General features: G+C 37.1%; 1 long non-coding RNA gene and 1 other non-coding gene across 2 annotated transcripts; one reads left to right on the top strand and one right to left on the bottom strand.

The window, feature by feature from the left end:
* The first annotated feature begins 3,946 nt into the window (after positions 1-3,946).
* LOC128013893 (uncharacterized) lies at positions 3,947-9,644 on the top strand. Its single transcript, XR_008183446.1, has 4 exons — positions 3,947-4,217; positions 5,176-5,384; positions 7,203-7,501; positions 9,087-9,644. It is a non-coding gene; the product is annotated as an uncharacterized LOC128013893 (long non-coding RNA).
* Positions 9,645-22,119: 12,475 nt separating this feature from the next.
* On the bottom strand, positions 22,120-22,192 carry trnar-ucg (transfer RNA arginine (anticodon UCG)). The gene has a single exon. It is a non-coding gene; the product is annotated as a tRNA-Arg (tRNA).
* Positions 22,193-22,547: the final 355 nt, after the last annotated feature.

Raw genomic sequence — 22,547 nt, 5'->3', positions numbered from 1 at the left:
TATAAAGCTTTTAGTGGATTTTTAATGGATGATCAACCAAGCTGAAGGCAAATGGTATTATGGTAGTTCTGAACAAGTTATAGGGAAGATAAAAATAAGGCAATAATAATATTTGATAAATATTTATTTAAAAACCATGTTACATTCTTTATAAAAATTGTAATGTTGAAACAGAATAAGGTAATAAGACAAAAATTGTAATTTAAAAGTACACATATAAATGATTTAAATATCTAAACACTTAAATGCAATAGTAATAATAGTAATTTTTGTTTAAGAAATAATGTTAAAAGGCTTTTTTTCCCTACATTTATTGATATCAAAACTCAGAACATTACAAAATAATTATAATAAGTACTTATTTTAAAATTATGTTTTTTTTTAAAGCATTGTAATATCAAAACACAATTATAATAATTCATAAATAATCTTTAGTTTCAGTTACATTGTTTAAAATTATCTTAATATCAAAACTTAAATGTAATAATGATAATATTTAAGAAATAATATTAAAATGTTTTTTCATGATTTATTAATATCAAAACTCTACTAATAATTCAATAGAATAATATACAAATTTAAAAATAATTCAAATGTTTTTAAAGTATTGTAATATCAAAACACACAAATATAATAATAATGTATAAACATTTGTTTAAAAATAACGTTAAAATGTATTTAAATGTATAATAATATCAAAATAAGATATAAAAATACAAAATAAGATAAGTTTGTATTTAGCACTTGAAATAATTTATATTCTTTTATTTTTAGAATTTATCATCTGTCTAACATTATAACTTCACAAAAACCAGACCATTTAATTATAATTTTTTTTAGCATATATTTGAATTATGTAAAATTTAAATGCAACACAATTTACAAATATTAGGCAATATGTAATATTACATCATTTTTAAATATTCAAACATTTAAAATGAAAAATTTAATATAAAAATATACATTAAAAAAATACCGGGCAAAATAATAATCAATCAAATTTGATCATTGAAACGTTTATTAAAAGCCGTATTATTTTGTGACTTTCTGTCATTTTAGAGAGCATATGCAAAAGAGTCTTTTAACGTGTTTTTAACATATTAAAATTCGAAGACAAATACTATTATGATTACTTAGAATATTACTGAAGTGCCATGATTAAATGTAGCTCATTTCCCATATTGTTAGTGTTTGTGTGTGTGTGTGTGTGTGTGTGTGTGTGTGTGTGTGTGTGTATGTTTGTGTATGCTGATCACACTCGTCCTGTCTGGCCCCCGCGCCCCAGTCAGGGCCCTGAGGTGGGGCGTCTCACTCAGACTTTAGGATATATGGGTACCACATTGTCCCGAACCTGTCTCCTCTCTCTCTCCTCCCTACTGAGACGTGTTCTGGGAGTGTCTGGATGGCTTTTCCCAGACAGCCGCCCTCCCTGCAGGGGCTGAGAGAAGCATGACCCCTCTTGGCAACACAGCGCTCCAGACAGCAGGGGTCAGAGGTCAAGACCAGCTGTCACTTCACCCCATCCTCCGAATCAGTGTTGCATTATACTCCTGATTAAGGGATGGAGGAATGCAGACGTGCATTCCTCAGGACGTCCTATAGAGAAAGCCAATAATGCAACAGTTATTGTTATTTAATTTACAGCACCATTTAAGTGTGTATTAAAACTGCACAGAAGTTGATCATAAAGTAACATTTTAGTTAGTTCAGTACAACAAATGTAGCGTTTTTATGATTAATGTAAATAACTTTTTTATGAAGTGTGTTGCGTAAATGCATTTTAAATGTCACATATACAATCTGAAATATTTGATGTATTAATTTGATGGTTTTAAAGATGTTTGAATGCAGATTTCCTCTCTGTAAAGGGACAGATGTCCTTGAGGTGAAGTTCAAGTCCAATGTCTCTCAATTTGTCTGATAGAAAGTTTAGAGAAAGTCTAAACCAGTCTCAGAGAGCAGAGGAATGGTACATTCACATGAACTTCTAATTGAAATAAATAAATACAAGTTATAAAAAGGTAATTTTTTTTTTATTTCGTTTACTTTGAACACTTTCAAACCAGAAAAAAAAATGTGAAGGCAGATTCTGAATTGTGCTTGATTTCAGACTATTTGTCACACAAGGAAGAAGTCAAGAGGTGTTTCCATTACTTAATGAAAAACCTATTATACAAATGTGTATTTTATATTTAAAACCCTCTTATCATTTGCGTGTATTCATTATAAGCATATTCTCTTTTTTAAAGATTTTAAACTGATATGAATGATTATGATATGATATGATTTTATACAGTAAATGAAGTAGCAGATATTTTTCATAAACGTTAAGGCTGGGGCTAGTGTTTTAATGTTGTTAATAAAAAATCAATAAAAATCAGATGCAATATATGTTGACCAGAACAATGGGTTAACATGTTTCTTTTCATGTTTTATGATTGCTATTTCGTTGATAATATTTTGATAGCCTGGACCAACGAGTGTTTTCATTCATGGGCAACAACGGTAGGCTACAAGTCTCCACCAGCTTATTTTAGGTAAGACTTGTGTCTATGCAGAAGATTCAGATATAAACCCACCCTGAGAAATACTAAAAGTGTGACAACTAGCCCCGATTCACTTTATAGCGAAGGATTATATCCGCGCGCTTTTTAAAAACTGTGTCCTTTCATTAATAATAATTTTTTAATTATTTTCCGTTTCTATCCTTTTACCATTAAGCTGGTCAGGAATAATGAGTTGGGAAAATAATTTTTGTGTTTTAGCTAAAACCTTGATCAGCTATAGTCTATAAATTTTGCGAAAGGTTTGACATCTGACCTTTTTTTTCGATTCCTAAATGCATTAGGCTTCCATAATACTTCAGGTTTAATCATTTGCTTAACGAAGAAAAACGAAAAAGTTCTGTTTTCAGAACAGTTGCTGCACTTTTTCGTACAATTTAAAAATTCTTAAATCTAAAGCTGAAGTGAAGAAAAGAAAAAAGACACGTGCTGAAATAATTCTACGAGTAAGGACATTTAGCGTAATATAATATAATATAATATAATATAATATAATATAATATAATATAATATAATATAATATAATATAATATAATATAATATAATATAATATAATATAATATAATATAATAATGATTAAAGCAAAGGCTACTAACAACGTTCAGGGAAAGATAAATAATTTTACACACAAAATGTAAAAATGATAATACTCGTTGAGTAAATCATTGTGGAGTTCTAGCTATTACATTTAATATAAAAGTAGACATGGGTTTTTTTGGATTTGTTGAATGCAGATTAAACGTTTAACAATTAATTCCGATAAAATAGCACCCTCACAATTTCAAACAAGCATTCTTTATCGTTTTGGAAAACATTTATTGTAGACAAATTTGTAGATTGTTTTATGTCTAGCTTAGTAAAATATTATTTAGGCTACACACAGTTGTTTGAAATCATCCCATGTTTGTATTCAGTGTTTTGTTGTTTTAAATATAGCCCTTGCTGTTACTTTGAAGAAAGCTGCTGAATAATTTGTTTTAAATAACAAAAATCACAAAGTAGGTAGGCTATTTACTTTTTTAATCGAATTGATAGCTACGATATTTTTAGTAGAATTGTCTTGAGTTTTTTTAAGAACACTTTGGCCCCTGTCGCGTAATATTTTTTATCCTACAAACTGCGTTTATATATTTTAATTTTTTTTAAAGCATAGCTTATTCTCAGTAAATTAATAAACAAGCGCATCTAAGCGTTGACCTGCAGCTCGCGCGAGCGTCGATAGCGTCATCTCACACTCGGCGCACAGAAGCGACTTGCGTCGTCGCGTTCTGATTGGTCAGTTCGCAGCATGGCGCTCGGCGGACGCTGTGATTGGCCGGTCCGCCGCTGACGTCACTGCAGGAGAGAACATACTGGGCTGGATGTTGAGGACTGGTACCACAGCCGCGCGCCCCTCATCATCGGCATCATCACAATCAATATAATCAATGCTGCTTTGGAGAGTTTGCCACCTGTTGTAAACGTTTCAGTGTCAGCACGCGTCCAAAGCGACTTGTTTTAGGAAGAAATCCATTGTTTGGTGAGCTTGAGAGGCATATTTAGAGAGCAGAGGAGACATTGTGGATTACAGACAGGCTGCATGTTTCGTGTGTTCCGTGTTCAGTTGAATGAGGATGGGGATGATGATGCCATTTGCACGGAGGGATTCATGAGGTAAGCTGCACAAATCGCTTTTGTTTTCAGTGAATATTATATTCACGTTATGGATAGATTTATCTTGCACTATATATGACTTATTGGCTCTAAATCAATTTATTTGTTTATAATTAAAGTCGGTTCTTTATAAATCCGCTTTCAATTTAATATTTGATCACAAAAAAAAAAAAAAAGAGCAGAAACCCACTGGGTGTCGTTCATCCTTGACCGTTGAGCCAATGAGATACACGTCTTGTGCTTTATTCTAAATAAGATTTAATTTGCTAGTGTTTTTAGAGTATGAAAGTCATAATTAGTAAATAAAGTTAGCTAGAGGTCTATAGTGTATATTATATAATTATGTCGCCTAACACTGGAACACTTGCCCCCTTAATGTATGTTTGGGATAGAAAAACAATACTTATGACTCAATTGTGGTATGTTATATAACAATCACATTAAATATGATGGACAATACAGCATTTAAGATGTAAGGGTGAGCTGACCTTTCACAAGAAATAGTATGTAAGTTTATTGAATGTGTGAAATAGAGTGTGATGTTTTTGCCCTTTATGATATAATAAAAAAAATTATATCAAGAAAGGAACCGATCCTTTTGAAAGCATGCAACGAATTGTTGAAGGAAGATTAATTTTGAATTACAGAAATTACCTTCAGATAAATTTGATATTAGATTTAATTAGAAATATATAAAATATACTCAAATATCAGCCCCTTAGAAACAAAAATTAAGAACATAGTTTATTTATAATTTGAAGATATATATAATACAAATATGCACATTATTATTATTATTATTATTATTATTATTATAGCCATTTTGTTGATTATTTTCTCAAATATTTTGAATTGTTTAAATTGATTTTCTATTTTATTTAGTGTAATTCATTGATTCATCCATGAGGCATTTTGCTGTTGATTTGTTTTTAACGAAATACTTGCAATTTCTTTGTAGATGTGTTTCTGCGGTCCTGACCTCCAGACCATCAGTGTACCAGCTCTCGTTCCTCAAACCTCTTCCTGAGGGTTGGTTTCTCTCTTTGGTTATCTAGCTGTATGAGTTTTAACACTGTTCATAAAGCTAGATAACCGAAAGTAGAAATAATTCTCAAAATCTGTTGAAAACAAGCATGAAAGCAACAGAGCACCCACTTTTACCCCCAGGTATGTTTTAGTTTAAAAGAAATCCAGTCAGAATCGTTGTCCAGATTGTAATTCGTTTTCAAACTCGTGATAGAAATTACCATTAGTAACCAGTCAACATCCTGTCAATCTAAACCAATTACAGTACAATGGGAATACATTGTCTGTATAATTTGTTTAGCATAATCTACATTTGTAATAAGAATATCTTTGTTCTTTTCTCTTGACAATCATTTTAAAAGATCAATTAGGTTGAAAACCATGCAGGGCATTTCGAGAGATTCTCATTTAGTATATTTTCAGCTCTGTGCTCATTTGGATGAGATTGTCAGGTGACATTGGTTTCTGGCTGCTGCGATCCTCACTAGCTCAGCAGTCAAAAGAGGTACTTGAGGGCTATTTGTTGCGGTCTGTAGCCTAAAGGGAAGCCTAGGATTGTCCTGTAGTCCTATTTAGACTCTCTGTGCTGGATTTGCCCGTGTGAAAGGCAGAAACAATGGCAGCAGTACAAACACTTATTCATTGGCTGTATATACACACACTGAGAAAGCAGCCTATCATTGCATTCAGTGGCTTCTTAGACGAGGCTGCATTTAATTCTTTAGGAAAAAGCTCTTGTTAGAACAGGCATCCCTTGCGGTAGGTAATGATACACGGTGATGGCTAATTGGTTAGACTCAGTGGAGTGCATTTGTAGCTTTAAAAGGAACCGAGGATGTTCCCATGCATTGCTGCAGTTTCTGGATTGGACACTTAAGATGTTTCCCTTAAATGGAGACTATTCACTCTGTGCTCTGACACTCTTGCATCTTCAAAAGCATGCATTTAAAAATGCAAGTTAGTATTTATTTCATAAAAATATGTAAAATCATATGTGTGCATATATATTTTTTTAAATAAATAAAATGTATAATTTTTTATCAGTAATACATTTCAGATATATTTTTTTAATTTAGTAAAATAAATATAATATAATTATATTTTAATAATAATAATTTAAATATAAAATATGTCATTATATAAATTGAACATATTATGTATATATATATATATATATATATATATATATATATATATATATATATATATATATATATATATATATATATATATATATATATACATTTTAATTTTATTTGAATAAATAAAAATCAGTATACCTGTATTTGATATAGTGTTGTCATTTTTTATACAAAATTGAAATGATGAATTCATACAAATTTAATGAAAAAAATAATAGAATTGCATTGTGTATACATTTTATATAGGTATATTAAAATGGAGTTTTATTATTAATTAAAGTTTTTTTTATTAAAGCTTAATTATTATATATAGATAATTTTATAGTATTTAATAAAATAATGATATATTTAATGAAACAAACAAAATTATACTAACTATATATATATATATATATATATATATATATATATATATATATATATATATATATATAATGAATGCTTTATAAATAAAGAATAAATTCACAATCAATTTTTATATTCATTTTTTGATTGAATAATATTTGTGTGTGTGTGTATATATATATATATATATATATATATATATATATATATATATATATATATATATATATATATAATTTATTAACACTTAAAAAATAAGAAATAACTGAAATGATATGTTGTATATCGAAAAAAGATCTCTGTAACCAGCTTGAAACAAACAAGACCGTTGCCATGGCATCAGCTTGCCAATAATAACAGAGTGTTTTTAATGCTTCTTTTTCATGTTGTTTCAGTCGTCTTGGTACCTTCCGTTTCTTTTTCTCTCTCTCATTGTCTTGTACTCACTCCTTCCCTCTCGCCTTTCATACAGAGTCTTATTTCCATCCACAATATGGCACAATAAAGTAACAACAACAAGGGCACAGCCATCAGAGAGCAAAGAGAGAGAGAGAGAGATGCTTGGAGGATCATGGCAGTCTCCATTTGCTCCATCCTCCCTTCTCCATCTACCCAGAAAGCCCCAGTGCCATCTGTACCCCTGTGGGGTGCGGGAGAGTCCGTGCCAGTGCCAGCGGCGACAAAACCCTCGTCAGCGTCACGGGGAGGAAGGGAGGCCATCTTGACGGAGATCTTACACGAGAAGCTAAGATGGCTGGGCTGGCACATGAGGTGAGTTGCATCATGGTCTTTTTTGTGCGTGCGCGTGTGTGTGTGTGTTTATTGGGGATATTATAGCCCCCTTCATTTGCCCCCCTTGCTTCTAGTCTATCTGATCTTACTACAGTAATTAGCGAGAGGGTTCTGGCGGGGGCTTGGCGAGGAGGAAGAGAAATGACTGGAGCAGCGACTGCCATCTTCCTTTGTTAAAGCTGCTAATATATTAACAGAGATCTAGTGTTCGTTAAGGTCTAAATTCAGATTTATCGCCAAAAAATGAACCCTAAAATTAGGTTTGTCTCATTTAAGATAGCAGCACATTAGTGAATACATTTATATGTATGTTTTATCATTTCCCAAAAAAAAATATCTTTGAATTTAATAGAATTCAGATATTTTTATGACTTTGCAGTGCGTATGTATGTGTGTGTGTGTGTGTATGTATGTTTCTAAAAAATATGCATTGAAATCTATATAAAATATATGTACATTAAATCCATATGATGTACAGTACATACTGAAGTGAAAAATGATGTTACGCTCTTGTTTTGTTTTTTTACATTCCCAACAAAAAGCGAAATGTACTTCTATAGCAGGCTTATTTACAATTCTAATCTTTCCCTTAAAGCAAATTGGAGACGGATAACGAGGGGTGGGAGGATAAAAGAAGAAAATCAGGAAACTAGGGCTGCTAATGAGTGATGCTAAGCTAAGAGCCTCTTGACACAGATGCAGTGAACGGGAGCGTGTTCAAAGAGACAGACAGCATCCCAGCATTCTCGTGGCCGATGATTCCTGTTGCATTCGGCGGGATTTGTTTCGATCTTTACATAATTGAAAGTTTTCGAATTGGGGGCTACATAAATGCATGAATTCAGTTCAACGTGCGCTATAAGGATTCCAATATTAGGATAATATTACAATATGAAGTCAATACGGTGTGTCATTTCAAAGTTGGCGTAATTTGAACCCCTTTGAGAATTGTTGGTTAATTGCTTAAAGAATGAAGAAACGATTGAATTTGTGAATGCATGAATGAATTAATATATGAATGCATTAATATGTAAACCTTTGAGAACTGCAGCTAATGTGAATTTAGATAATACATATCACATTTTGTTAATTGCATGCAGTTTCGAATTAGTTTGATTTTTTTATTGTTCAGAACGCATAAGAAATGCTCGAAAAATGTATCTATCACAGAAAAGAAGATTAAAAATAATAACATTTCATTTGTAAATGAACATTAGTGAATGACATGCGATATAAGTGAGATGTTTGAGTTACAGTTGTCTGATAATTCTTTCTAAAATTAATTTATTTTTTATACATACACATAGTTTTCCTAATATATCGATATGAATTTGAACCAAAAAAAAGCTTAAATTACTATATACATAATTTTCCTTATATATCCATAAAACCATTAGTGAATATGTAATATTTTAGATATATACATAAGAACACTTAGAATAGTCTGATAATCGTAAAATGACAAAAATATTCATAATTTTCCTTAAATATTAATTTGAAAAGAGCTTTTTGGCTAATTGTGGAAGTCACAGTGTCTGGATCTTGCTCTTTGGCCTTCACACAGACACAGCATGGGTCACCCCCGTGCCTCCCCCAGTGTTGGGCCCTGGCAGAAGCGGCCCCTGATGCCCCTGGCGAGGGTGAAGCTGGTATGAGGGCCGGCAGCTGCAGCATGCGTGCCTTTAATGAACAGAACGTGGTGTCAGCCATTAATATTCTGCCCAGCTCGCGGCTGGTCCCTCGCTCTCAGTGGAGGCCCCCTCCTTTATAAAGAGCTCCGCTTTCCCACCATTGTCAGGACCGCTGCTCCTGCGGCACGACTGGAGAGGGGGCAGGGTGGGAAACACCGATGCAGACCAGACACCAGCAGATGCCAAAGACACGAGAGGGTTATGCAGATCGCAGAGCCTTTGTGTGTGTGTGTGTGTGTACAGGGGTGTGTATGTTTACAGACGGAGGGTGTTCGCCACCTGATCATCTTAATTAGTTTGCATGTAGTTAATACGGGTCTCAGTCTGAGTGGGATGCAGATGTAAATGGGCCGAGTGTGTTCCAGAATTGAAGGCTATTTTGTTCTCTGTTGTTTCTTGAGAACAAATGCACAAATTTAGCTGTTAAATTAAAATCTTTTATATATATATATATATATATATATATATATATATATATATATCAGTACAATTTTTCAGCAAGGATGCATTAAACTGATCAAAAGTGACAGTAAAGACATTTATAATGTTACTAAACTTGAACATTTTTAAACTGCGATATTAAAAATAAATGTTTTAAAAAAAACTAATTACATTCTAAGATAGAAAAATAGAAAACAGTATAACAGAATAAAATTGAAATAGAAAGCAGAAAACAGTTCAATTTAAATAAATATTTTATATTATCACTGGTTTTGTGGTGTTTTGGATCAAATAAATTCTTCCTGGTGAGCATAATAGACATATATTAAAAAATAAATAAAAATAAAATAAAAACCTTTAAACTGTATGATAAAATATAAAATAGAATTTTGAACTGTATAATATAATATAATATAATATAATGTAATGTAAAATTTTGAACTTTATAATATAATATAATATAATATAATATAATATAATATAATGTAAAACCTTTAAACTGATGTATAATATAATATAAAATAGAATTTTGAACTGTATAATATAATATAATATAATATAATATAATATAATCTAATATAATATAATATAATATAATATAATGTAAAATTTTGAACATGTATAATGTAATATAATATAAAATGCATATATTGCTTTTAAAATGTTGTTTAACCAGATTTAAAATATATGAAAATCATTATAGCAAAATGTCAAACGAAGTGACATTATTTATTTGAAAGAAACTACACAAATACACTTTTTTCAAGCACGGTGTATGACAAAATGACCAATTGCAATGAAATTCATATATTTTGAAGTGCAAAAGTGTCCAAATACTTTTTGGGGCTCCTAAATATCATATTAAACAGGGACCAGACAACATAAGTGATTTACAGAGCCAGTGCAACTGCAGTAATGTACTTCATGTACTTATTGCTGTTGAAATCAATTGAGAAATGTCCTGAGGTGTCTACTGTTTCAGATACAGTACAGAACGACTCTTGATGAAATGAATAGACCTCTGGGTCACGTACAAGGCTGCATGGCTTGGTGATTTGCATCGGCGCTGTGATGAAGGTCATATGACATCAGAGGCACTGTGAGCTCCGCAGAGAACAGAAACCATCAAACAACAACCCCACCATCAGATACACAGAGAGAAAATCATCATGCTGATAATATGCCGTTACAGCGATAAAGACTTGAAAATAAAACAGAAAGGAAGGAAAACAGGGAAGACACACTGCGAGATTGATAGATTCAGAGATTGAGGGAAGGAGTGTGGACACGTGATGAGGAGACATGTTTTAGTTCCTCTGATGGCTCACGGGGCACAGTCACTTCCTCTGTGATAATTACAAAAATTAAAATATATCAGAACTGCATTTGCGGAAGACGTCTCAGACATATTAGGTGTTGATAGCACTGTACTCTACTGAAACTACTGATACTATGTTTAACATTTACATTGGGAATCGTAATATTGTGAAATAAATTACAATTGAAATTAATAGTTTCAATCTCAAAATGACATTTTTATGTCTTTTTTTTTTTTTTGACATGATATATTTTTTTTTTTTGACATGAAATCATTCTGATACGATCCTACGCTGCTTTAGATGCAGTTGAAAAAGTCGAGCATTTCTAATGAACAGTCTTCTCCTGAGATTGATTCGAATGGTCAGGTTCAACTTAAAATAGCAATAATTATAATACTAGTAATGATTGGTATAATAAGTTCTTCTGACCTAATTAAAACCCAGCAGGAAGATATTATTAAAGCTATAACCCTTGTTTAAGCACAGTGTGTCTTAGTATGTGAAAAGGAATATGAGATATGTAAAAATATGGTTTATACGGATATCAGTAAATAGCAAAATGCTTTTAAAGCTGTGGTACAGTGGACTGTTTGATATATCTGTCCTGTGTCCAATTTCATAAAAAAAAAAAAATTATATATATATATATCTTTTTGTTTTTTTCTAATCAAAATAATTTTAGATTTTAATTTTTTTTTTTATGTCAATCTGGAATTCACGAAACCTTGTCTTTGAACAGAGTTTTGCTTGTATTCAGTCTGTGATATTCCATCAGAAAATGACTGGTTGACTGTAGGAAATCATGCATGCTTTTTGATTGTGTGCTGGATGATTAAATCCAGTGAGATTAAATCAAGATCATGTCGGCTGTGTATATAGGTCAACAGCCATGAGCAATCTGCTGTCTTTATATATCTTTGACTGTGTGCGAGTCGCACTCTATCAAGTATCTGTCACGATAGGTATTGGGGAAAAACACAACGAGAGGGTAGATCCAAATGCAGGTAAGGGTTTTATTTAAACAGAGGGGTAAATACAAAATAAACAGTCATGAGAGACAAATCAAACAAAAAGGGAACCGGATGAAACGGGGAACTCGGAAGAATGGAAGGTAGAGGAAGTCTGGTGGAACGAGAGAATGAGACACATAGGGTAAGACAAAGCAAGACTGATGGACCTGAAACACAAAGACATCAGACAAGGACTCCGTGACATAGACTAAGACAGACTGGGTATTTATACACAGAAGGATAATTGGGAAACAGGAGACAGGTGGGGTGAACAATCAATCAGGTAACAAGGAGGAAGGTGACCATATAAGGGAACAGGAAGTGATCTGGGACAGGCACCGTGAGAAGGAGGACATCTAGTGGAACCCCGGGGAACAACAACCCAGACACTGTGACAGTACCCCCCCTCTACGGAGCGGCTACCAGACGCTTAAAGACAAAACATGACACAGAGACCAGGAGGGAGGCGGACAGGTGGAGGCTCAGGGGGAGGGACGGAGGGCCAGAAAAGGAACACATGGGGGACAAACACCAGAAATGATACATAAACCCGGGAGATCAGGAGGGAGGAGGACCGGAGGAGGTACAGGGGGAGGGACGGAGGGCCAGACTAAACTAAAGAGAACAGACAGAAACAGAACTCAAAAAACACAAAACATAAGTCCATGAAGGACATGTTGAGGCGTCCACTAGGACGGAGCAGATGACCACCACAGCCGTGTGGTCAAGGCCAGAGCCCTCCAGGGCGGAGCGGAAGACCACCACGTCTCTGTGGTCGAGGCCGGCGTCCACCAGGTCGGAGCAGAAGACAACCACGTCCTCATGGTCATCACCAGAGTCCCCCAAGGTGGAGCGGACGACCACCACGTCCTCGTGGTCACCGCCAGAGTCCCCCAGGGCGGAGCGGATGACCACCACGTCCTCGTGGTCACCGCCAGAGTCTCCCAGGGCGGAGCCGAAGACCACCACGGCCTTGTGGTCACCGCCTCGGGAACTGTAACGGACACCGCCTCGGGAACAACATCGGGCACCGCCTCGGGAACAACCTCGGGCACCGCCTCGGGAACAGCATCGGGCACCGCCTCGGGAACAGCATCGGGCTCCGCCTCGGGAACTGCATCGGGCACCGCCTCGGGAACGACCTCGGCCTCGGGAACAGCATCGGGCACCGCCTCGGGAACTGCATCGGGCACCGCCTCGGGAACTGCATCGGGCTCCGCCTCGGGAACTGCATCGGGCTCCGCCTCGGGAACTGCATCGGGAACTGCATCGGGCTTCGCTTCGGGAACTGCATCGGCCTCGGCCTCGGGAACAGCCTCGGGCACCGCCTCGGGAACTGCATCGGGCTCCGCCTCGGGAACAGCATCCGGCTCCGCCTCGGGAACAGCATCCGGCTCCGCCTCGGGAACAGCATCGGGCACCGCCTCGGGAACAGCATCGGGCACCGCCTCGGGAACTGCATCGAGCACCGCCTCGGGAACTGCATCGGGCACCGCCTCGGGAACTGCATCGGGAAACGCCTCGGGAACTGCATCGGCCTCGGCCTCGGGAACAGCCTCGGGCACCGCCTCGGGAACTGCATCGGGCTCCGCCTCGGGAACAGCATCCGGCTCCGCCTCGGGAACAGCATCGGTCACCGCCTCGGGAACTGCATCGGGCACCGCCTCGGAAGCTGCATCGGGCACCGCCTCGGGAACTGCATCGAGCACCGCCTCGGGAACAGCATCGGGCACCGCCTCGGAAACAGCATCGGGCACCGCCTCGGAAACTGCATCGGGCTCCGCCTCGGGAACTGCATCGGGCTCCGCCTCGGGAACTGCATCGGGCACCGCCTCGGAAACAGCATCGGGCACCGCCTCGGGAACAGCATCGAGCACCGCCTCGGGAACTGCATCGGGCTCCGCCTCGGAAACTGCATCGGGCACCGCCTCGGGAACTGCATCGAGCACCGCCTCGGGAACTGCATCGAGCACCGCCTCGGGAACTGCATCGAGCACCGCCTCGGGAACAACCTCGGGCACCGCCTCGGGAACAGCATCGGGCTCCGCCTCGGGAACTGCATCGGGCACCGCCTCGGGAACTGCATCGGGCACCGCCTCGGGAACTGCATCGGGCACCGCCTCGGGAACTGCATCGAGCACCGCCTCGGGAACTGCATCGGGCACCGCCTCGGGAACTGCATCGGGCTCCGCCTCGGGCACCGCCTCGGGAACTGCATCGAGCACCGCCTCGGGAACTGCATCGGGCACCGCCTCGGGAACTGCATCGGGCTCCGCCTCGGGAACTGCATCGGGAACTGCATCGGGCACCGCCTCGGGAACTGCATCGGGCTCCGCCTCGGGAACTGCATCGGGCACCGCCTCGGAAACAGCATCGGGCACCGCCTCGGGAACTGCATCGGGCACCGCCTCGGGAACTGCATCGGGCTCCGCCTCGGGAACTGCATCGGGCACCGCCTCGGGAACAGCAGCTGCCTGTCTCCTCCTCCGCCCTCTACGATGGGGAGTCGGTGGCGTTGAGTCGGCCATCTTGTGCTGTGGTGCAGGGCTGGCGGCCATCTTGGGCTGTGACGCTAGGTTGGCGGCCATCTTGGGCTGTGGGGCTGGGCTGGTGGCCATCTTGGGTTGTGGGGCTGGGCTGGCGCCCATCTTGTGCTGTGGGGCTGAGCTGGCAGCCTTGTCTGGACACTCTGGTGTGGTTGTTGCATTCCACTGGGCACGATGGTGCAGGTAATTGGTAAACCCCCAAAAGTCCAGTATCTCTAACCCCTTCATCTCCCATGAAGGTAAAGGATCATCCAGGCAATTATTAAATAAATCCTTTAGTGCTGCATCATTGTAACCTAGCCCGACTGCCATAGTCCAAAACAATTGTGCCAGGCCACCCACCTCACTTCCCTCTTGATGAAGGGTGATTAAGTTCTGGTATCTCCCCCTCCGTTCCTCCATGGTGGCTGGGGAACCGATTCGAAATCCCACACCGCTGGATCTAGGCAGGACGGAGTCCTTCTGTCACGATAGGTATTGGGGAAAAACACAACGAGAGGGTAGATCCAAATGCAGGTAAGGGTTTTATTTAAACAGAGGGGTAAATACAAAATAAACAGTCATGAGAGACAAATCAAACAAAAAGGGAACCGGATGAAACGGGGAACTCGGAAGAATGGAAGGTAGAGGAAGTCTGGTGGAACGAGAGAATGAGACACATAGGGTAAGACAAAGCAAGACTGATGGACCTGAAACACAAAGACATCAGACAAGGACTCCGTGACATAGACTAAGACAGACTGGGTATTTATACACAGAAGGATAATTGGGAAACAGGAGACAGGTGGGGTGAACAATCAATCAGGTAACAAGGAGGAAGGTGACCATATAAGGGAACAGGAAGTGATCTGGGACAGGCACCGTGAGAAGGAGGACATCTAGTGGAACCCCGGGGAACAACAACCCAGACACTGTGACAGTATCTGCTCCTAAACAGTAACAAGACATGCTGTTAAACTCCTAAAACCAGAAACTATAAGTGATAAAGTTACTAATCATCTAGGAGTAAACAATATCCATCATCTGTCATCCTAAATGACAGTAAATGTAGGTCAAGGCCAAGAACTAATCTATCAAGAAGCCCGGATCTCTTTTTTAGAGGGGAAACCCTGTAGACGAGCATCGGGACAGAAACACTTGACCTGATTTTGGAGTCGGACTTGGTTCCGTTGTCTGATTTCTTCTCGGGACAAAGTCAAAGCATCATTTTCAGAAGTCTGTTGGTTTGTTTATGATTTAATCGCTGGAAATATGCATTACTGCACGAGCCGATTAAATTAGCCGAGTGCTGAAAAGGATGTTTATAGTTTATTTATTAGGGCTGCTCATTAGCTGATGCAAAGCGCCTGTAACCCTCGAGGCCCGTGAGTTTAACTGAGCCTCTGTGGTGAGACGCAGGAAAGAACTGAGGAAGAGAAAAGCAGACGCTCCTCAAACATGAGTTTATGTAGGACTTGAAGTGATAGTTCTCCCAAAAATCGAGATCCTGTCACCATTTGCTCATCTCCATGTCGTTCCAAACCTGACTTTATTATTTTTTTACTCTGTGGAACACAAAATACAATCTGTTTTTGACTTATGAAAGGCAAGAAGCACAAAAACAACTTTTTTTTTAATTTAAAATTTTTTTTTTTTGAATATCTTATTTTGTGGACAAAATGAGAAAGTAAAATAAAATAAAAATTCATTATAAGGCAAAACATTTTTTTTATTTTATTTATTAATTTTGGGCTATTTTGCTTCCATAAAATTGTATTTCCGAATAGTGGAAAGAAAACAAGTATTTTTTTATTTATCTATTAGCCAGAAATAGTAGCACTTAATCTTTCTTTTTTAATATATATATATATATATATATTTTTTTTTTATTATTCATCTGATTTATGTGAAATCTAAAAACGGTACTGGCTGTTGACAGTTGACGAGTGATTAAAATAAAAAAATCCAAAACCTTTACTACGTAAACAAAATGAAGCAAGAATTTTGAACCTGTGTTCAGAAGCCAGTTTCTAAAACAATTCTAAAATTAAAAAAGCAACTGTGACCTTTTTTTTAAACTCACAATTAATATTTTTTCTTGCAATTTTGAGATTATACTTCACAATTCTGACTTTTCTTCTGACAATTCTTTTCAAAAACTTGAAATTGCTAGAAAAAGTCAGAATTCACATTCTCATTATATCTCTCAATTCTGTTTTTTTTTTCTTAGAATTGCAAAGAATTGAAAGAATTATGAGATTAAAAGTCACTTTACAATTACTTTATTTATTTATTTATTGTATCCTATATGTTGGAAACAGGTATCAACAGATTTTTTTTCTTTTTATAATTACATACTGCCTCATTTGCATTTCAGAAAACCAGTAGGCTAATACAAAATGTTATAGCACACTGTCATGAATTAACTGGGGAAGTATTCACCTAATTTCACCCACTTCTGATTTTATGACCGGTGGAACAAACAGTCATTGAAGTCAAGTTCAAGTTCACATGTGTCTAGACCGTCTCGTTCCATACTTTCTTCACACGGGGGGTCTGTTTGCCCTTTGACCCATGCGTAAGTTGCTATGGAAGGGCAGCGAGAGGGTTCAATAATGTTCCCGTGAAAAGGCCGTGCTGTCAGGGCTGTCTAGTGACGTCCCCCCTTTCCCCGCCTCTCTCTGCAGCTGGGCACGGTCCCGGAGCCTGGGAATCTTCAGGATAAGACCTGGTCCACCCCCCATTGAGACCCAGTCTAGCCGTCCCCTCACCCCACCATCTGCACACGGCCGGTCTCAAGTTCAAATCTAATGCACATATGATGCACAATACAGAGGTGCAAAGGTTTGGTTGTGATTGCAGTAATGCATGTGTGTTTTTATGCACTGTTCAGTAAATATAAACGGAGATCTGCCAGGACCGTCGTCTTGTAATTGGTTGGCGATGCTGAAGGTGTGTGGTGTGTTTGGAGTCGGAAAGAGAATTACAGTATGTAAGAATGTGTGTGTGTGTGTGTGTTGTCAGGCAGCAGGAGGGTATAATAAAAGGAGTCATTTGCATAAGCTGCATGGAGCCCGAAGAGGGTGTTCGGAGGAAAACAAGAAGAATGAAAAAAAAGGACAAATCCTACGTTGTGCGGCCAGGGAGAGAAAGCGAGGGCTATAGGGGAGAGGGTGGAAATGAACAGAGAAAGACTTGAAGCTGCTCCCCTGTGGTAATGAAAGGCATCAGGAACCTCAATGCATAATATTTGAACACTGTGACAGAGCGCTTACACTGTTTACAAAGGCCTATTGAGGAAGAGAGAAAGAGATTGATTACGGATCGTTTATTTTGCTTTTGATGAGCGTGGAACATGGGAAAATATTAAAATCGTATCATCGTGGCTCTGCGGCCTCTGTGTGAAGCAGTATTGTGATTTGGGTTTCGAGCGGCAGGTACAACGGCACGTTTTATTCTGATCGTTTGCCCACACAGTGTCTGTGCAATTAAAAAATCACTGTTTTAGGAAGCAGGTCTTTTTAGATTGTAAGTTAATGCACCTTTGGTAAGCATTGATCTGTTTCTCTTTTACAGATGTGGGCTGAACTCTGTGGATTTGACTGATTATGCATCCAGAGAGAACAATGGGAGCCTCAAGCACCTGGAATATTAAGAGGAACATAAAATCATAATAATGATGATGATGATGTGTGTATGTATGAGAGCCAGAAAATAATTGCACTGTACTGTATTATACAGTATTTTCATTAAGATCATTAGTATCATTTGAATACATTTCTTTACACTTAAAGGTATTCAAATCTTTCTAAACCTGTCATTTTTTTTCTTTTTTTATAAATATATATATTTTTTGCTTCCCTGATAACTGTTAAAAATGAAAAATATGATGTGCATTTACATAAATATATTGTTTTGTATTTTTACAGGCAGACTATGGGCCTATTTCCTTTGTTTATTTCCTGATATTATAATGTCACTTAATTTAATTTAAAAATAAAATATTTCTACTGTAGGCTATAGTGTATTGTATGGATGAATAAAAAATGTGATTCAAAAAATGAATGATATGAAGCAGCTTTGCATTTGCATTTTCTTGACGTCAGATTGCGTCACACCTGTCAAACGATTGAAGAGTTAATTACTCTGAGTTAATTGACTTAATTTGTAGGCTACATAAACACTTGTATATTGTTGAGAACTATGAAAATCTGATTTCAACGGGCAGCGAGAGTTATGAAAAGGTCTGTGGTTTAGTAACAAAGTTTTGAGTAAAATATTTTAATAAGAACCCTTAACATATAATAAATTGGTTTAGCACGATTTATGTCTAATCCAAAAATTAAAATAATTAGGTAACGTTATAGGCTACAATGTTTAGAAATAGAAAAACAAACCCTGCAAAAATGTTCATGTAATTTGTCGTGAAAACGCCGCCATAATAATTGTAATTAGATAGCTGTGTTTAATTTAATTTATTATAATTTTTTTTTATCATGAAATCAAATTTCATACCCACATATACTAGGCTAGTGTGTGTATAATTTTCCACTCGTTCAAGCTGTATCAGTTTTTCTTATTCCTCCTGCATTTATGCAAATGACTGTGAGAATTTCTCTATCAGTGACCTCTGTGCCAGCTAGAATTAAGTGTTAATTAGCCAATGAATAGAGGAGATATGACAACCAGACGCTAAAACGTGCCAGGAATCCCTCACGCGAATTCACTAATCCTACTATGGCGAAGGATATCCGATTAATATTCATAAACTAAGCCTTCGCCATTGGACGTATATCGAGCTACGTCAGCATGACCTACTTAATATTCAAAACACAAACGTTCCCCATTGGAAGGTTCCAAATCAACGTCAGCGAGATCATATAAATATTCAAGACGTAGGCTTTCACCATTGGAAGTTGCACCAAGACACGTCAGATGGTCACTTAATATTCAAGGAAAAAGGTTTCGACATAGTAAGATTCGCAAATTCTCGTCAAGGAAAGGGTTTTCGTAACAGACACTATAAAGTAAGCTGTGCATATGTGTACAACTGTGGAAACGGAGAAGAAAAATCAGCATAAGGAAACATAATTAGGTGCCTTTACATCCAAGGAGCACAAACGCCTATACAATATGTCACTAATTATTTAAAAGAAAACAGCTTGTGATTGAATTGTGCCTCAAACTAGACAAAACATAAAGTAGATTCACATTGACTAACAATATTTCAGATTATTAAAGATTTGAAGATTATCGATTCTATTAGATCTACACTGGGAGAAACCGTTTGTTAAAATAAGAACTATCACACTTTTCAAACATTTAAGATGATTTTCAACCATAGACAAATGGGAAATGGTAAAAAGAATCATATTATTTTAAATATAATAGGTATAAAATTACAATTTATACCTTTAAATAAATAATCTTTTACTAATAGCGGTTGTATAATGAATTACATTTGGAAATTCTATTTTTTTAAGCATTTAATTTGATATATTGTAATTTTACCTGTAATTTTATATATGAAACCTCTCAAAATATAACATATATACAGAAACACCCACAAAAGGTGCATTTTGGTTCTTTACCGGTAATGACCTTGACTCTTTTAGAGCAGACCAATAAATGGACACTTGATGGAGTCCAGATGAATGAATCTCAGATGGACAGGGACTGGCTCGCTCCCTCGGGGATAATAAACTGGACAAAAATGACAGAGGTCAGAGTTCAGAATGACAGGTCAAGAACTGCTAATTGAGAGGTGATTTCCTTTTTCTCCCTAGTGACCACTGAGAGCGGATGACACCGAGGTCCCTAAAACCTCAGCACAGTAATGAACACATGACCATTCATAGACACTAAGAGCTAACGGCTGAGAAAATATGAGAATTAATAAATTAATTTTACTTAATTTAAAATGATTTAATTCTCAGTTCTCAACACTACAGACATTTGATTTAAGACAATGTTTCTTTCTCTTTTTTTTCTTTCTTTTGAATTTTTACTATTTTTTTTAAATCACTTTACGAAAACCAGTGTTCTAGTTAGATGGACAGATTTTCTTTCATTTGGCAGGATTTCTGTCTCTTCATGAGGATATATGTATATTGCACGTTAGCATACCAATAGAGCCGGAGCCTGTGAACCCCCCTGACCCTTTGACCTCTCCCCCCGAACATGAATAGCATCACTCAAGGCCTGGACAGGCTTTTCAGCCGGCCTGAGTCGTGCCTAAGCTCTTAAACATGATGATTTAATGTATCCTCAGCCCCCCGGGTAGCTTTTGCAGGGACTAACAGAAGTTTGTTTAAGACACAAACCCCCTCTGAAGACATGCCTCCCCATCTAACGCTCTCTCTCAGTTACACACAGGCAAACGTCCCTCCCCTCCTGTTATTCAGGCTCCACACTTGGCAAAATTAAGGGTCTGATCTAACAAGGGCTCTTTCATCTGCTGAGAAAAGCAGTTTCTGTTCAACTGGCTTCTGTAGGACTATGCTGGCAAAGAAAAGAAAGGACATCTACAGTACTTGTCCGGAACTGAACCCATAATAATCTACACATTAAATCACTGGAGAAGATGTGAGAGAACCATGTTAATGACGTATATTAAATAGATTTGTTCATTATCAACAAATATAAAGAGATGCTTTACCGTGTTGTCCGGAATTTATTATATTTATTGCCATTTTTACCTCATCTCTGTTCCTTGTTGCTTCGTTCCAATGAATATTATAAACACATATGCTAATGTTTTTATTGTTAAAAACAAATACAATAGCTAAATCAAACTTACATAAATAGGAACAATGAGTTTCATTTTAAATTTCAGTTTAGGTTTATAAACCGCAATAGGTTCAGCTTCTGTTGTTTGATGATACAATTACATCATTTATTCAATTACTATGTTATATTATGTTACATTATAAAAAAGTTAAGTTACAAATAATCAGTGGTGTCAAAAGTATTGGCTTTCATTACTCAAGTAGAAGTATAGATACTAGGTCTTAAAAAGACTTTTGTAGAAGTTGAAGTATCAACTCACGCTTTTTACTCAAGTAAAAGTGTAAAAGTACTGGTTTAAAAAACTACTTAAAGTATAAAAGTAGGTTCAGCTTCTGTTGTTTGATGATAAAATTACATCATTTATTCAGTTACTATGTTATATTATGTTACATTATAAAAAAGTTAAGTTACAAATAATTAAGAAATAAGTATAGTCTCTTTCTGTAAGATGTTTATTTTCTATGACGATAGCGCCCTCATGTGACAATATTAAGAAGACGTGTTGAACACTTGACTTCGACAAAAGTTCATCGACAAACATTGTCAGAGAGTCTGGTTAAGGTCATTTAGTAAGGATATTTTCATATACTGTCATGTTTCTCTTTTTAGTGGGATTACATTTAGATTAGATTTAGTGCATTACATTTAAATAAATAATATGCTATATCGAAGTCCAGAAGTAACATTAGATCTGTAATCGCAATATGATTCATTGGTATTAGGAGGCTGTTTTCGTGCAGTAAAATGTTATTTGTAAGTTATGAGTGTAACCTACGCCTTTTAACCATATTAACAAGAAAACGTTACACAAATGGAAAATAACGACCCCGGCAGGACTCGAACCTGCAATCTTCTGATCCGAAGTCAGACGCCTTATCCATTAGGCCACGAGGCCTCCGCTGACAAACATAGAAAATATGCCGTCATATGTTTACAAAATCACCAACAAAGACATCATGTTTACTCAGACCTGCGACTGTAAGAAAGATTATGCTTTATCTGTAAATAAAGGAAAATCCTCTGAGTACATAAAAAGTATGTAGAGAAGCGAAACTGTAATTACCACTCATGAATATTAAATAAGTAATGCTGACGATGAACCACTTAACGTTAACGTTACATCTAACGTTACTACCAAGCTAGAGCTGAACAACATAGCGATGATGAGCGGAGGTATTCGCGGATTTGTATTACTTTATTTGAACAATTTATCAAATATTTTTCAATTCAGAAACTATCTAAAATTATTT

The sequence above is a fragment of the Carassius gibelio genome, chromosome B25 (genome assembly GCF_023724105.1).
Source record: "Carassius gibelio isolate Cgi1373 ecotype wild population from Czech Republic chromosome B25, carGib1.2-hapl.c, whole genome shotgun sequence".
NCBI lineage: Eukaryota > Metazoa > Chordata > Actinopteri > Cypriniformes > Cyprinidae > Carassius > Carassius gibelio.
This window is presented reverse-complemented; position numbering and strand designations above follow the sequence as displayed.